Source organism: Pinus tabuliformis, chromosome 9 (assembly GCF_031772625.1).
Source record: "Pinus tabuliformis cultivar Carrire ecotype Pingquan chromosome 9, CPIR1, whole genome shotgun sequence".
Taxonomy (NCBI): Eukaryota; Viridiplantae; Streptophyta; class Pinopsida; order Pinales; family Pinaceae; genus Pinus; species Pinus tabuliformis.
Genome location: NC_142307.1, coordinates 1,578,298,994 through 1,578,314,883, shown reverse-complemented (window position 1 = coordinate 1,578,314,883; position 15,890 = coordinate 1,578,298,994).

Here is a 15,890-nt window from a genome sequence, read left to right as displayed (position 1 = left end):
AGCTACCACTATGGCATGCCTAACTCAATTCCATATCAAGATAGCTATTGTAATTATTGTTGACAAATTTACATTAGTTAGCATTGGTAAGTATGGGAGTGTTTCAGAGCTTCCCTACAAGGTTTTTCTAATAAGCAAACACGTACAGATAATAATAATAACTTGTATCAGTTAATCTTAACCCCAAATGAATTAAGCATTTATAGAGGCACCAAACATTTGTAAAACTTATTACACTCTTGGAATTGTTGTTTGCATCTCAGTAGATTCAATACTTTTTGGTGATTAATAGATTTAAAGTCAAAATAGATCTAATTTAATTAACAATGAAAATACATATACATTCAATACAATGCATGCAAAAGATACTAAAAGAAAAATTGACTTGCTTATGTAAGTGAAATGGCCTTAAAGAAGACAAATTATTGAACATAATCATTTTTATTTGGTTGTATTGTCATAATAAGTAAATAATGTTCTATAAATATCAACGAAACTTAAAATTAGTCTTGATAAATTATTTGAACTTAAAATTAGTCTTGATTAATTATTTGTGTGTTTATTATAATTGAAATTTGATGAATACCCTCCTATGTCACCATCATCATCATTAAACCACAAACCATTAATAAAGCGATGCAAGAGTATCAAAGAATTTAATGTCAAAATATGAATGAAATTCCGCCTGCAAAGATAAGATATAGATTGTAAGCATGAAGTGAAGTATGTGCACAAGAAAGAGAGAGTTGCACTAAAGAAAAGTATGGCAGAAAGAGAAAGTTGCACTAAAGAGAAGTATAACCAAAGGATTTTAAAAGTATGTAAAATTTAAAATGAGTAATCATAATCATTTAAAAAAATGATAAATTATAATCATTTAAAAAAATGATAAATCATATTGAGTAATGATTTAAAAAAAATTAAAAAATCATACTATTGTTAATGAATATCATTCAATAATCATTCTAAAATGGTGATAAATCATTCTATTGTTAATAAGTAATCTATATATTTGCCTATTATGATAAGGCTAAGAACGTAGGATATCCGATAGATGCATCTCAAGATATCTTTAATTATTGAACTTTGAAAAGTATGAACCAGTTGGTTTACTACCCATACTCCATATATTTCCCCATTATGATAAGGCTAAGAACGTACCCGTACTCCATATATTTGCCCATTATGATAAGGCTAAGAACGTAGGATATCTGATAGATACATCTCAAGATATCAAGAACGTTAAATTACCGATTCCCTAAGATCTTTTCAAAAAGTTGAAAATAAAAAATAAAAATCATTATTAAAATTTTATAATATAATCCATTTTTTTTTGTAAACTTGGCAGATCTCTATTTATTTCTATTTTCAAAAGAACTTTTCACAACCATTTGCTGCTGCAGGTGGTTTTCCTGCCCGAAGGAAACCAGGTATCCACCTGTCAACTTTAAATCTTGTCCAAAATTTAAATAAGTTCATTGCTATCCATCTAGCAGCATTGTATTGGTTGTCTATTCTATTGACTCTACTTATCAAAATAAAAATAAACATAATTATATTGTTCATAGTCAAAACCATTTTTGAATCCAACTAGTTCACTGTGTCACTCCTCATCAGAGGATGTTACTGGTGCAGGTGCCTTTGCACTGGATCCTGGCATCTCGCTTCGCTGCTCAATTCTCCATTTCAGGTCTGTCAGAATCTGTTCAATTCTACCCATTGCTAGCTGGTTTATGTATGTCTGGATCTGTATTGCTGCTATCTCCCGTAATAGTTCTACACGGACTGGGTCCTTTTCTTTGTTCTGATTTGGTGCCTCTGTTTCTTCTCCCACTACATGCTCATGCTCTTAGTGTAGGGTCATGGCTCGAGCCACCACGTTCTTCATAATTCAGTATTGCTATATGGTTTCCTTGAACAGTGAGTGCCTCCCTCAAGTGGACCCTGGGTCTGGCACCATGCTTTCCCATTCATCCATGGGGATATCTCAGTATTTGAGATTGGCTCTTAAATCTCTCTCCCAACTCGCAATATGAGCTCTGAATTCTGGCGGATTTCCTTCCATGTAGGCGTCGATGATTTTCTTCATGTGTTCCCCATCAAGTTTCCTGCCTCTTTTTTTTTCTTGTCCACTTGTTCCCTCTTCCTTCTTGGTTCCTCTGTTTCCTCTTTTGGGGGCCATTTTGCTCCCTGTTTGGATGCTGCTATCTTGCACTTGGTGTGTTCTGTCTTGGTCAGAGTTCTTACTCCAATCGATTCATTCATCAACTTTATGGTTTTCACAGAGTTCAATTACCCAATTTCTCTTTTTCTTTCCTTTGTTTGTGCCTTCTATCTTCTGGTTTCCAGCCAGGGTTTGTGTACCATCTACCTCCTTGTTTCTAGGGAGTTTGGGTTCTGTGACTGTTAATTTCTTTTTCAAGGTTAGGTTTCTCTTAGGTTTTCTTCCCTTAACCCCCCTTTACATCTTTCTAAGCCCTTCCATTCCTTTCTCCTTGGTCCCGAGTTTAGGAGATGGGATCAAGGTAATTTTATTTTCCCACCTTCCCCGGGGTTTCTCAGACGTATCTATAGGGTTCCTGGTGCAGCTCCTCTCTTCTCCCTTAGGACGCCTGAATTCCGGCATTCCTCTGGTCCTTAGGCTTTTCCCTTCTTAGGTTTCTTCCCTAATAGCTACTATCAGAATCCCTTCCATTCCTACGAGCCTGACCTGGTTCGAGAGCCTTCGGGGGATACTGCTGGTTGATTTTGCAGGTTGACCCTCTCCCTTTCTGGGTGTTATCTCTTGCCTCCCTTTTTCTCTATTCAGGGATTGCCTATGGTCTGCAGGAATGGTGTCTACTGCTCTGGGAATTCTGGAGGCTTTTCCCTTGTTTTTGTATATCTTAAACAGGAAGCTAAGCTAATTATCAATCTTCCTGTTACAGAGAATCATGATGCTTTCAGAGTTAGGGGGTTAAGGGGCTACATACTTGCTTACCGCGTAGCTGCTTCTTCCTGTTGCTGCCTGCGTCTTCACTCTGCTTCCACCTCCCTTTTCACCACCTTTCCTTGTCTTTGTCTGCATGCAAAGAGTTGTTTGCGAGTTTTCTTTGGTTTTAATCTCTCTTACTCTGACCCTTGACCCTTACTGGCATCTGGCTGTCTTGGTTACTGGCACGGATCCCTTCGAGCTTGTCTCGGGATGCTTCCCTCCTGTCCTTTCTCCTGATGTCCTTCATTAATTCCCACCTTCTCCCGGCTACTCTTGCCGTGTCACTTTTGACCTCATTCTACCACTTAGTGTCCTTCCTCTACCTGCCTTTCTATTCTCTGTCCTGCCCTCCTCTCTGTCAGTTTGGTTCTTTCTCTCCCTCATACTCTCAGGGTGCGTACCTTCCCTGCCCTACTCCGTCAGCTGCCTGATCGCCTGTCTTCTCACTTCATTCTCTGCGTCTGTCCTTTCCTCTAGTTGTCTTCTTCCCGATCTCTCCTCCGTGGTCTCTCTAGATTTCCTCTCCTGTTCGTATTTCCTTCCTTATCCTTTTCAAGTAGTTGTCTCAGGTCTACCATTTCCTCCTTCTGGCTTAGCTTGGACTCGCTTTCATCCAGCGGCTTTCCTCCATTTCTACATCCCTAATTCACCAAGCTATTTGCTGGTTCATTGCCCTTTCTTCTCATATGGGTGGGAAGGATGTAGGCTACCTTTTGCAGTAAGTCGCTTATTTCCTCCACTAACCAGGTCGTTCTCCAACTTCGACTCATTTTTTCTGCCGAAATGCCATTCTGTAGTTGTTTCACGATGTCTACCACTAGTTTCGCATCTCCTTCCACTTGCAACTTTTGGTACTTCTCCCTTATGGCGATATCTAGTCCTCTTCTTAGCACATGAAGCTCAGCTTCGTTGTTGGTTGCATTGCTTCAATCCATCGCGTAAATTCTAAGTGTCCTTCCCTTGTCGTCTCTAAAGAATCCTCCTATCCCTGCCTCTCCTAGGTTACCCTTCGCTTCCCCGTCGAAATTCAACTTGATGAAGCCGTGTTGGGGGATTACTACAACAGTTGCTCTCTTCTGCCTCATTATTATGGTATTTCCTTGCTGTAACTTTCATCATGCTTGAATTTAGTTGCAGGCAAGCCATTATTCTTGCCTCTGTCTAGTCATCTTTCCAATCTTCCTCGTACCATTTCTCTGTGAGAATGGTCTCCCTTATATTCTGGGTGATTTGGTTCCATATCTCATCCTTTTCTCTACCATCTTCCTTGAAGGTCAGGTGGTTTCTCTCTTTCCAAATGTTCCACAGAACGAATCCTAATGAAAGTTTCCAGGCTCTGTTCAGGATTGTATTTTGGTAAGGTTTGTTCCGCCATTTTTCTATTGTTATTTTGATATTGTTTTTGTCTCTGTCACTGATTTCAAAAAGATCTTGGTGTTGTCTCCATAGGTTGTTGCTAACTTTGCAGTCGTTAGTTATGTGCTCCATGGTTTCTTCTTGTACTTGGCAGAGAGCGCAACGTGAAGGGCCTTGTGTTCCTTTTTTCCTTAGCTGGTCCCAGGTTAGAGCTCGCCCGTGGCTCAGGATCCAGGTGAAAAATGCTACCTTCGGCCAAGTTTTTGTTTTCCAAATGCTGTCCCATTTTTTTGTTTCTAGGTTTCTGTTATATCCTTCTTTTAGATAGTATCCTTCAGCTATTGTGAACATTCCTTTAATTCTCTTTCCCCATCTGATAGTGTCTATCCCTGCTTTGGCCGCAATTTTCCTTGTTTCCATTTCTTTTTCATATATTCCCCATTGAGTTGTTTCTGGTGCATCTGGCCAGTTTTCCTTTTTTTTCCACCTTCTCCAGTATCCGTCCATTTTCGGGCTCCAATAGTTTCATACTGCACCCCTCTCAGTCTGTGTGGTGAACTGGTGTATCTCTTGGAGTTGAGGTAGTTGGTTGAGTTTGTCTCTCTATTGCCAAGCCTCTTCCCAGAAGTTTGCTTTGTCCCCCTCTCTTATTTCCCAAAAACTATGCTCTCTTATCAAATCCCTGTTGGCTCTTGCCAAATTCCAAATTGTTGAGCCTTTTTTTTTTCCGTTTGGCTTCTCAACTTACCTTCTGGAGACCTGGGCATCTCATATTTTCTTTCCCATAGCTTTTTCCACAGGTCTTCGCCCCCTTGTATCCATCACCACCAAATATTTGCTCCAATTACCTGGTTCAGGGTATATGGGTCTCTCATTCCTAGACCTCCTTCTGTTAAGGGTTTTCTTAGCCACTTCCAGGGTAGAAGCGCCCACTTTTTAATCTTTCTCACCCCTTGCCATAGAAATTTTTTAAACATATCTACCATATTTTGACATATTGTTTTGGGTGTAGCTTGGCTAGTCAGTTGATATATCGGTAGGGATTGAAGTAAAGATTTGAGAAAAATTATATGACTCGAAGTATTGAGGGCCCTGAAAGTCCAATTATCCATTTTCTTTTGCAACTTCTTCATCAGGATTCCTCAATTAGCAATTCTATTTTTCTTATCATTTAGCTAGATGCCTAAGTACTTAGTTGGGAATTTTCCGATTCTAAATCCCATGGTTCTTGCAAGGAACACTTGGGAGGCATTCTGGGTGTTGAAGAAATAAATTTCTGATTTTTCTTTGCTTACCTCTGTTCCCGAGGCCCCTATGAATTCTTTAAGAATTTCCATTATTTTTTTGCTTCTTTAAGAGTTACCTGTCTGTATAACATAACATCGTCAACAAAATGTTGATGAGTTAGAGGTAGGTCATTTCCCCATAGTCTTAATCCCTTCAGTTGTTCGCTATTAACTTTTGCTTTTATAAGTCTTCCAAGTCCATCCACTGCGAGGATGAACAGGAACAGTGATAGCAGATCGCCCTGCCTGAGTCCTTTGGATGGATTGAAGGCTTCTGTTGGAGATCCGTTTAATAGAATTGACATTACTGGCGTAGTGATCATTGACATTACCCAGTTAATCCATCTGTCATCAAAGCCGTAAGCCTTGAGTATACGTTGCAGGTATCTCCAACTTAATCTATCATAAGCTTTTGCGAGGTTGATTTTTATCATCATTCCTTTGGTTTTTGAATTCTTCAATGAATGAATTGCTTCTTGTGCTACTATTATACCATCTACTATTTGTCTGCCTTTTATGAACCCTGTCTGTTCTGGGGATATCAGCTATGATAGTATTTGTTTGAGACGGTTCACCATGATTGTAGCTAGAATTTTATATATCACATTGCAAAGAGCTATGGGATAGAACCCTTGAGGCTCTTAAATTGTTTTTTATGTCTTTGGTATCAGAGCTAGGAAAGTAGCATTTAAAGCTGAGTGCATTCTTTTGGTGCAGCGGGACTCTTCTACTGCATTCACTATGTCCTGGCTCATGAATCTCCACGTGGCTTGGAAGAATTCTGAGGTAAATCCATTCGACCCAGGTGCTTTGTTCTTTTCCATTCCCTTTACTACCTCTTTCATCTCAGCTTCCTTTATGACTCTTAGGAGAGCCAAATTCTATTCTCTATTTACAATTTTGGGAATGTTTTGACTTATTTTATCAATGTCATCCTCCCTGCTGATGTCGGGTTCTGTCAAGATTTCTTTGAAGTGTTGCACTATCAGATTCTCCAATTCTTCTTTCTAGGTTAACCTGTTGCCTTGCTTATCTTTTAGGGAGAATATTCTATTTTGTTGTCAGTGTTGTATCATTGCCTTATGGAAGAATTTCATATTTCTCTCTCCTTCTTTTAACCATTGGATTATGGATTTTTGTTTCCATAATATTTCCTCTTGTTTTCTTATTTCCTCTATTTTATTTAGCACTAGTCCTTCTTCTTCATCTAATTCTTCCTTCGTCTATGATTTTTTGTTGTATTTTCTCCATTAAAATCTGCAATTGTTCCTTATCCTTGTGAATATTTCCAAATTCTTCTCTATTCCATTGTTTAATCTTTCCTTTTATATCTTTTAATCTTAGTTGGAGAGTGTGCATTTTATTTCTTCCTTCCCTCCTGTTCTCATTTTCCTTCCACCAAGTCTTCATTTTTTCTATAAATTTGGGATCTCTCAGCCAGAATGCCTCAAACCTGAAGGGTCTATTCTGGTTCTGTTGATTCATAGCTATCTCTAGTTTAATGGGCTAGTGATCTGACCCTAGACACGGAAGGATTGTAGCTTCATAGAAAATATCCTTTCCTAAGAGGTGTTCTGTTGCAAGAAATCTGTCTAACCTAGAAGCTATTTGATTGCTCCCTCCTCGCCGATTGTTCCAGGTGTATTTCCCATTTATAGTTGGGATATCTATCATTTTCAGTTCCGCTTGTAGGTCCCTGAATTTCTCCATTTCTGGTTCTTCTCTTTGCAATCCACCTTTCTTTTCATCTTTTGTTGTTGTCATGTTGAAGTCCCCTGCTATCAACCACAATTTTTCTTTATGCAGGTTACCTAACTGTTGGAGTTGGAGGAGGAAACTTCCTTTTTCCGTTGGAATATGTGGTCCATAAATCGTCGAGACTAGAAACCAGTCATTGTTTCCTATTAATCAGAACTTCCCCCATGAGAATCCTTTTCATTCCTATCCAATAGTCAGTTGTGATTTCTGTTAGGTTCCATAAAATCGCAATACCTCCCGCAGCATCTATCATCATGCATTCATATTTTGGTTTGAATTTGTTTAGGATCTCCTCCATTTTCCTCCCTGGGATTTTTGTTTCCTGTAACAACATTATTTAGGGTTTTTCTTTTCTTAGCCTTTTCGCTAAGTGTCTCTGTTTGCCTTGACTGTTCAGGCCGCTTATATTCCAGGATGTGACTATCATGAGGTGGTTGGGTTGGTTTGGTGGAATAATGCTGAGAGCAGAACTACTCTTCCAGTATTCACTAGCATTTCACCCATGAGTTGTATCAATTCCTGTATATTCCTTCTACCTCTTTTTTTCCCTCCTTTTGTTTTGCTTTGAAGGTCCTGAGTATTGTCTTGTTGGAGGCCTAGTTGTTCTACCATTCCCAACTTTCCCTTGCCCTGTTTTTCTTGGTATTGTTGGAAGGTCTCTCTATATAGTTTTTTTTGCTCTTCTGGGATGAATCTTTCATCCAGGTGTTTCCATTCCTCTAGGATTTTCCTTAATACTTCTTCTTCTGAACTTAATTCTTCTCCCCTGCTTGTATCAATTTTCATTACTGCATTTTCCATTTTCTCCCTTGTTTCCTTGTCCTCCTTACCTGATGGTTTGCCTTGAGCTTTCCGCTTGATGTGTGATGTACCTTGACTTGTGTTGTTTTCTTGTTTTTTTTCTCCCTGGTAATCCATTGTTTGAATCTCATTTTCTTAGTCTTCTTCTTGAAGGACTTCGAAGCTATTTCTATAACTTGTATTAATTTGTTGTTCTTTCATTATTTCTCTGGGGTTTTCCTTTGTGTGTCTTCTTTTATTTTTTACCTCCTGAAACCCTTCCTTGTCATCTTGATTTTTCCTCTGTGGTTTGTTTCTTCTTTCCTCTTCTTCTATGTTGAGCAGGCATTCCTTGAACAGGTGGCCATACTCATGGCATATTCTGCATCTGAAAGGAATGTGCTTGTAATCTAGGGTTTTTTTCCATACTTCCTCATGATATTCTAACTCGATTGTGTCTGGAATCGGGTCAGCTATGTTCATGTAGACACAGATTCTTGCGTATGAGGTGTATCTTCCCTTTTTTGTAGTTTCTGCTATTTTAACAAAGCTTCCTATAGTGTTTCCTATTCCTTCTAGGATTTCTGGATCCCAGAAGTCCATTGGAAGTCTGAATAGTCTTACCCATACCAGTGCTGCTAAGAATTTTTCCTTATTTGGGTTATAGCATTCTTCCCAATATCTCATAAACAATCCCGCATTATAATGGAAATATGGACCATTTTCAAACACTTTTTCTTTATCTTGCAGGTTCGAGAAAATTACCATGAAGAATCCTCATGCTCCCAGCTTCAGTTCAATGTGGCCTCGGGGTTGCCACTTTTGCTGGATCCATTTGTGAGGTCCTATTCTGTCGGCCATACTTCGATGAATTTTCATATTAGTGCATGATCTTTCATGTATCTTCTGTATCGCTCCAGTTTATTCATTCGAATGATAAATCGTGGTTTCTCAGCAGCACAAGGTAAACACCTTCCTCTGCTGCCGGCCTGCCATCGTGCTCCTAGAACAGGTCCCGGTTTTCTTGTTTCTTCCACCTGGTTGCTGTTGTTCTGTCCTTCCCCTGCCACTGCATCTCGATAGGAGGGGATCTCTCCCCTCCTCCCTTCCTCTGTCATTGCTGTTAGATCTTGGTACCAGTGTCTGTCGTCAACTGTATCTCTTGCTATTTTTTTGCGCCGCCTAGCTCATGGCCGCATGACCATTAGGGTTTACAACAATGGTAGGAGATATCTTTTTTTTCTGTTAAGGCTCTTTTTTCTAATATAATCCATTTTTAAAATATTAAAAAAAATGTATATATATTATAATTATTATGTCACATAATTAATACAGGTTGGGAGTTATAGTTATCAGTTCTTTTAGATCTTTAAAAAAAATTGAAAAAAAAATATTATTAATTTTTTCTTATATGATTTATGTTACAAAAAGAACCATTTTAGGGATATATAACACAATTATTATGTTAATTATAACATAGGTTAAAAGTTATAAGAAAAATAATTTTAAGTTTCTTTTAAGTTATCAATTCTCATAAATCTTTTAAAAAATAAAAATATTACTACATTTTTATAATATGATTTAGGTTACAAATATTTTTTTAAATACATTTTATGTATATATATATATATATATATATATATATATATAAAACAAGCTTATAATGTCATATAATTAACATAGATTAAGAGAAATAAGAAAAACAGTATTAAAATCTTATCATGTGATATATGTTAAAACTTCATGTTAAAAGTGTTTTTTTTAAATACATTATATGTATATAATAATGTATTGAAAGATCATGGTAGATGATATTTACAAGTCATGTTTTGCTTTACTACCATTTGAACATGTTACAAGTGGAAAATACATATGTTTTGATCAATGAATCAAATTAAGAATATGTGAGACAACATAGCCCTTGCCACCCTCACTATCCATGTTGTGATATATGCCATAATTGACTATAAAAATTCCTCTGCATCACATATTTTCTAGGAACAAAGGCATCAATGTAATGTTATTGTTTCTTTAAGTAGATTATGATGGTAGAGAAAGAGGTTGCACTTTACAGAATTCAAGTCCTAGCTTATTTGAAGGTAACTAAGGATGGGATCTTCAATGATATTTAGTCATTAATTTGCAGTCTTATACAAGTGACAATAAAAAAAACTAATTCTCAATTTATATGTGCATCCTCAGTTCATTTCAATGTTCTATTTACCTATTTCAAGATTATACTAATTATATAAATATTGATGACAACAACCATGATGATTATACTATTTACTAAGATCAACTTTGATGTATTAGACTTTAAAGAAAAATCATAAAGAAATGAATAGTTTGTTTTATAATTTTATTTTCATAACAAAAAAATAAAGAATAAAAAAAAATAGATAAGTTTTTTTAAATATTTATAATTTTGATGAATAAATAAATTAAGAATGTCAATATTATTACAAATATTTAAAATTTTAATATGTACATATATTCGACATTTTAAAAGAAAGTGCTTTTATTATTTAACTTTTCACTATCACAAAAATAACAAATTATTTTATTCCATAATACTTTATTTTAAAAATTATTTAATATTATATTACATCATTAATATAGTGGAAATTATTTCATATATTAACACTATTAATTTTAATAAAAATCAAATAATGGCCAACAAAATACGCTTTGTTTTATGTATATAAATATATAATTGCACGTCATACCTAAAATATTTAGAAAAAAATCAATGTTACACAACTGGATGGGAACCTATAAAACAAACGAAAAACATTCCATCATCAACTTTAATAACAATACATGTGATGGTAAAGACTGATCATATCTATCTTGTATGGTATCTAATACGATAGCTAGTGTGTTGTGAAATTATAAAGACCAGACATATCTATCTTGTATAGTATTTAATATGATAGCTAGTGTGTTGTCAAATTATAAAGAATGGTCATATCTATCTTGTATAGTATTTAATATGATAGCTAGTGTGTTGTCAAATTTGAATTAGTTTCGAACTCTTTGAAAATAAAAAAATCTCACCTTTTTCATGCCTCTGCCACTGAATCTGGATTGGTGCGACACTTCTGAGTAAGGTTGAAAAAATCAAGTTTTGGGGGTCTTCTCATGGGTATTTTTTGGAGCTTGGTGATTTTTTGGAAAGTAGACACGTGGGTCTACTTGACCCAGCTTTCATAATTCATAATGGACTCCTAAAACTTTGCCAAAATCAGCTCTCAACAGGCGCGACCCTTTTTCTCGCTGGTGCAACCCTTCTGGGCCTGGCGCAACCCTTCTAGAGACACCTTGGGAGAATGATTTTTTGGAGGTCTTCCCATGGGTCATTTTCAAAAATTCAAGATTTTATGGAAACTAGACAGACAAGGCTAGTTTATCGTTCTTTCAGATTTCAATTTTGACTTTAGGAAGGCACCTAAAAATGGCCTCAAACTTGGTGCTACGCTTCTACAATTTTATGAGATTTTAATTAAAATTTTCACTGTGTAATTTTTCAGAGTTTCTAGTTTGACTTTTGTAAAAGTCAAAAGGTGAAAGTGGATGAATGTAAATGGTCAAATGTAAATGTAAATGGGTTACTATATGGGTAAATATGTGTCTTTACCTCTATTTAATGTATGGAGATATTCCCTCTTGGTTATTAGCTAAAAGAGGAAGCAATTCAAAACCTCCCTAGTTACTAGGTTTTAGTCAAAGATGCTTTGGGAACTGCTCCCTGTCTCATGGATTCGACCCATGAGAGAGAGGAAAGGTTTTTTTGGTTTATATGCATCATTTTCTCATTCATTTGAAGGGTTGGACATAAGAGATCTAGAGTATTGTAGCTTGTACTTCTGGATTAATCAAAGGAAACGGTTGCAGTCATATTATAGAAATTCTTGTGCAGTAAGTTTTTGATAATTTTTTTCCCATGTTATGATTATCTATGATTGTTATATATGCCATCTTTCCATATTTCATGTCTTCAATGATTTTCCATAAGTTTGACAAACAGAAATCTTGCTTTTGAAGCTCTGTTTTTTTTGGAGATATCATTTTGTATGTTTTTCTTCTAGAATTGGTGAATTCATGACCCTCGTGCTCACCAGGACCTCTCTGCATTTTCAGACCCTACACTACTTCGATTTAAAATCTTAATCTATCACTGACTTGTTGCTACCTTGATCCTATTTTTGGTTGTGTTGTAATCCTTCTGCCATCTCAAAACCCTAGCTACAGTGAAACTTTCCTTGATCTAGCATCATCATCCCAATTTTTCAAACACACTGAGCATAATATATAGCCTAAAACTTTGACTTATCTCCAATCATCCCAATAGGTTGCGAGATTTCATGGAGAGTGATAGGGATAGCTATCAAGAAAAAGAGGTATGAGGTTACCTCATTCGACCACATTTCTCAGCCTTGGGCGGTTGTTGTGGATAACATTTGGGCATCATTGTTGGGGAAATGAGAGATCATATCTTCCCTGGGGAAGAACGACAAGGATTAGATCCGATTTTCTGATGGTGGAAAGTGATCAGACACATATGAAGGTTGAAATCATTCACCTGGCAACTCCAAATCAGTTTCAAATTTAATTCAAAGACTCCACTGGAGGATGAACCTTACCAACAGAAAAAAGAAAGGACAATATGGGAAGATAAGGTATTCAAATTGGACTTTCATCCAAGACTTCATGTTCTTTATTGTAAATTATTTCTTCTCTTTTCTTGAGAATGTCAAGAAGATTTTCTAGAATATATTGTACTTGAGAAAAGATCCTAGACTTGCATTTGATTCATTTCCTTTGAAAATTGTGAACACAAATTTTGATTTTGATCAAGACCCTTCTTTTGAATCTTGTGATGACCATCTTCAATTTGATGAGATCAAGACTAATCCTATAGCTTCTGTACATACTCCTACGCCTTGTAAAATTCCATATAGATACAAGCCACTCATCTTACCTCCTATACTCCATGATTTCCCTGAAACTTATTACAAATATCTTCCTAGGTTTGATGGAGAATATGGTAACATCATTGTTGAGAAACACATTCAACATTTTGAAAATTTTCTTGACCTTTTGAGGTTGAAGAAGATGATGTCAGTATCAGAATTTTTGCTTTATCTTTGCAAGGTGAAGCTAAGAAATTGTTCAATAACTTGCCAACTGCAAGCATTTTCAATTTTCATCAGTTCGTGAAAGTGTTCCTTGATAGATGGGTGATCAAGAGAAATCCTTTTATGATTTTAGAAGAATATAATAATTTGGAAAGACATCCAGGATAAATAGTGCAACACTTTTCAGCGAGGTTCAATCAAGTATACCATTAAATGCCTGCTGATTTAAAACGGCCTCCCGATTTAGCTCTCTTACACTACCCATATGCCTTTGACCCGGAAATGGAATTTCAATTGAGATAAAGGGATCCTAAAACACTCAAAGAAATGCAAGATAGTGCAATAGCTGTGGAAGCTAATATGTTGATAAAAATGTCAAAGTTGAAAGAAGAAGCGAGGAAGAACATAGAGAAGGAACATCTAACATCTTCAAAAGTGAAGCTCGACATTTGGCAAGCACAATGGAAGAAATGATGCAAAAGGTCACCATGAGAGATGAACTTGTTATTCAAAGACACCAAGTCCCACTTATTGCAGATGAAGAAGAGGTTACTGACCTTAACAATTTTGCTGCTAATCTCAGTTATCATAGATCAGAAAATGATTGTTTTATGTATTTGCTTGAGGACAATCCTGAAACTGGATTTATAGACCAACATGAACGAAAACAGTCTTCTTTACCAATGTTCATGTTTGATGATGTTTCTCTTTAACCTGATTTGCCTAAGTACGATGAATATAATGATGATTTCGATGAGAAACCAACAATATGTTTACAACACTTTAAGGAAGATAGTCAGCTTTCACATGTGGTTTATGACAGAGAGGAGGAGTTTGATGAAAACTCTAAATTAAGTAAGCATTTTTACAGCTTTAACAATGAACACAAAGAGAGTAATGAAATGGATGACGGTAACTCTTTAACTTTATGTTATGCTACATTTGAATTAATAAGGGAAGATCATAAACTCCCCAAATCATAGAAGCAGTCTAAAGCTAGTTTAAAATGGAAAAAACCTTCTTTGATTTTGAATGATTTGATATCTGATTATTTGGATGGGTTTTGCAGCCCTAGTGATCCTCCTTTAGTTGTTTGTGAAACTGAAGATAAGGGTGAGGAGGTTTTAATTAAGCAATCTTTCAGTTTTTATATGGAGCACGAAGAAGACCATGAAATTCTTTACCATGACTCCTTACCTTTGTGTTTCTCTTCTTTAGAAATAATAAGAGAAAAATATAAGGTTACCAAGGAAGCAAATAAGCAAGTTGACAGTAACCCGCAACCTTCTCCTGAAGTTTTTGAGAATGTTGTTTTTAATATAGAACCTTTTTTCAGTCCACAATCATCGTTACCAAGCAACAATCAGTTTGAAAATGTAGTTGAAAGGGTGGAACATGAAGAGTTTATACAATATCATGCAATTTCATCAGAATCGATCCACAATAGGTTACAACAACTTCCTCATATTTGCAGCGATATAGTAGGCAACTATTTGGATGAGTTTTGCTATCAGAGTGGTCCTCCTTTGGTTGTTTATGAGCTTGAAAACAGGGTAGGGGAGATTTAGCTCAACAAACAACATTGTTGTCATGTCCATCAGCAGTCTCATCACATTTATCACAAAGGTCACAGGAAATTTTGCATCCTTATCACGACTGTTTTAAGTTGAAACTTCAGGAAAGAATGGATGTTGGGAAAATTTTAAAATCAAGGTATGAAGACTACCTAGAACAGAGCAATAATGTATTACATGGGCTGGAAATCAATATGTATTCATATGAAGATCCTCTTGCAGCGTTCTTGAGGTTAGTTGGTGGGCTCATGCTTTGCAATTTCATTAAGATTCAATATGTTTATATATTTTCATGGGAGTTTCCTTTCAGTAGTTTTCCTTTCTTGCTCATGAGCAAGCACTTGCGAAGAATTCAACTAGTAGACAAAATGCTTACATGGTTCCATTAGTTGTTCCAGTTCACTTGATTAGGTGATGTATAGATTAGTTAGAGTAGGTGTGATGAAAAATCTCAATTCTCAGCATTTGTTTCTTTTAGTAGTATCTTTCAGTAGTCAGTTTTTAGAGTTAAGTCAGTTTAGTTTGTTGGTCATTTTTTAGTTTTGATTTTGGTCGTTTTGTTTTGACTCCATGCCCAATGAATAAGGCTACTAGGTCTATGGTGTTCTTGACACCTCCAAGGAGCTTCCATCCCCAGCTGGAGCCAATGTTAGTGTTAGTCAGTTCTTCCTGTCACCAATGATCAAATATGATTTTACCAAGTTTTTTTAGGAGTCTCAAGTCAAATTTTATCATGTCACTAGGTTTTTAGAATAAAATTTGGCCATTGGCTAGTGTGTCTAGGTCTATTGTTGCTCCTTCAAGATTTCCATGTCCGGTCACTACCATCACTCAGTTGGATGTGCCATCATTGAACAAATCATCATTTCAGTCATATCACCATGGTCTTCATTCAACTCAGTGTCTCCACTGGGTCATTAGGGTTAGAGTCATCAAGGTTGTCATTTCATTTGATAAACCGGGAAATGAAGGAGTAGTGGCAGGGTTTGATCAAAAAGTTTTGTTTCTAAGTGTAATTCACTTC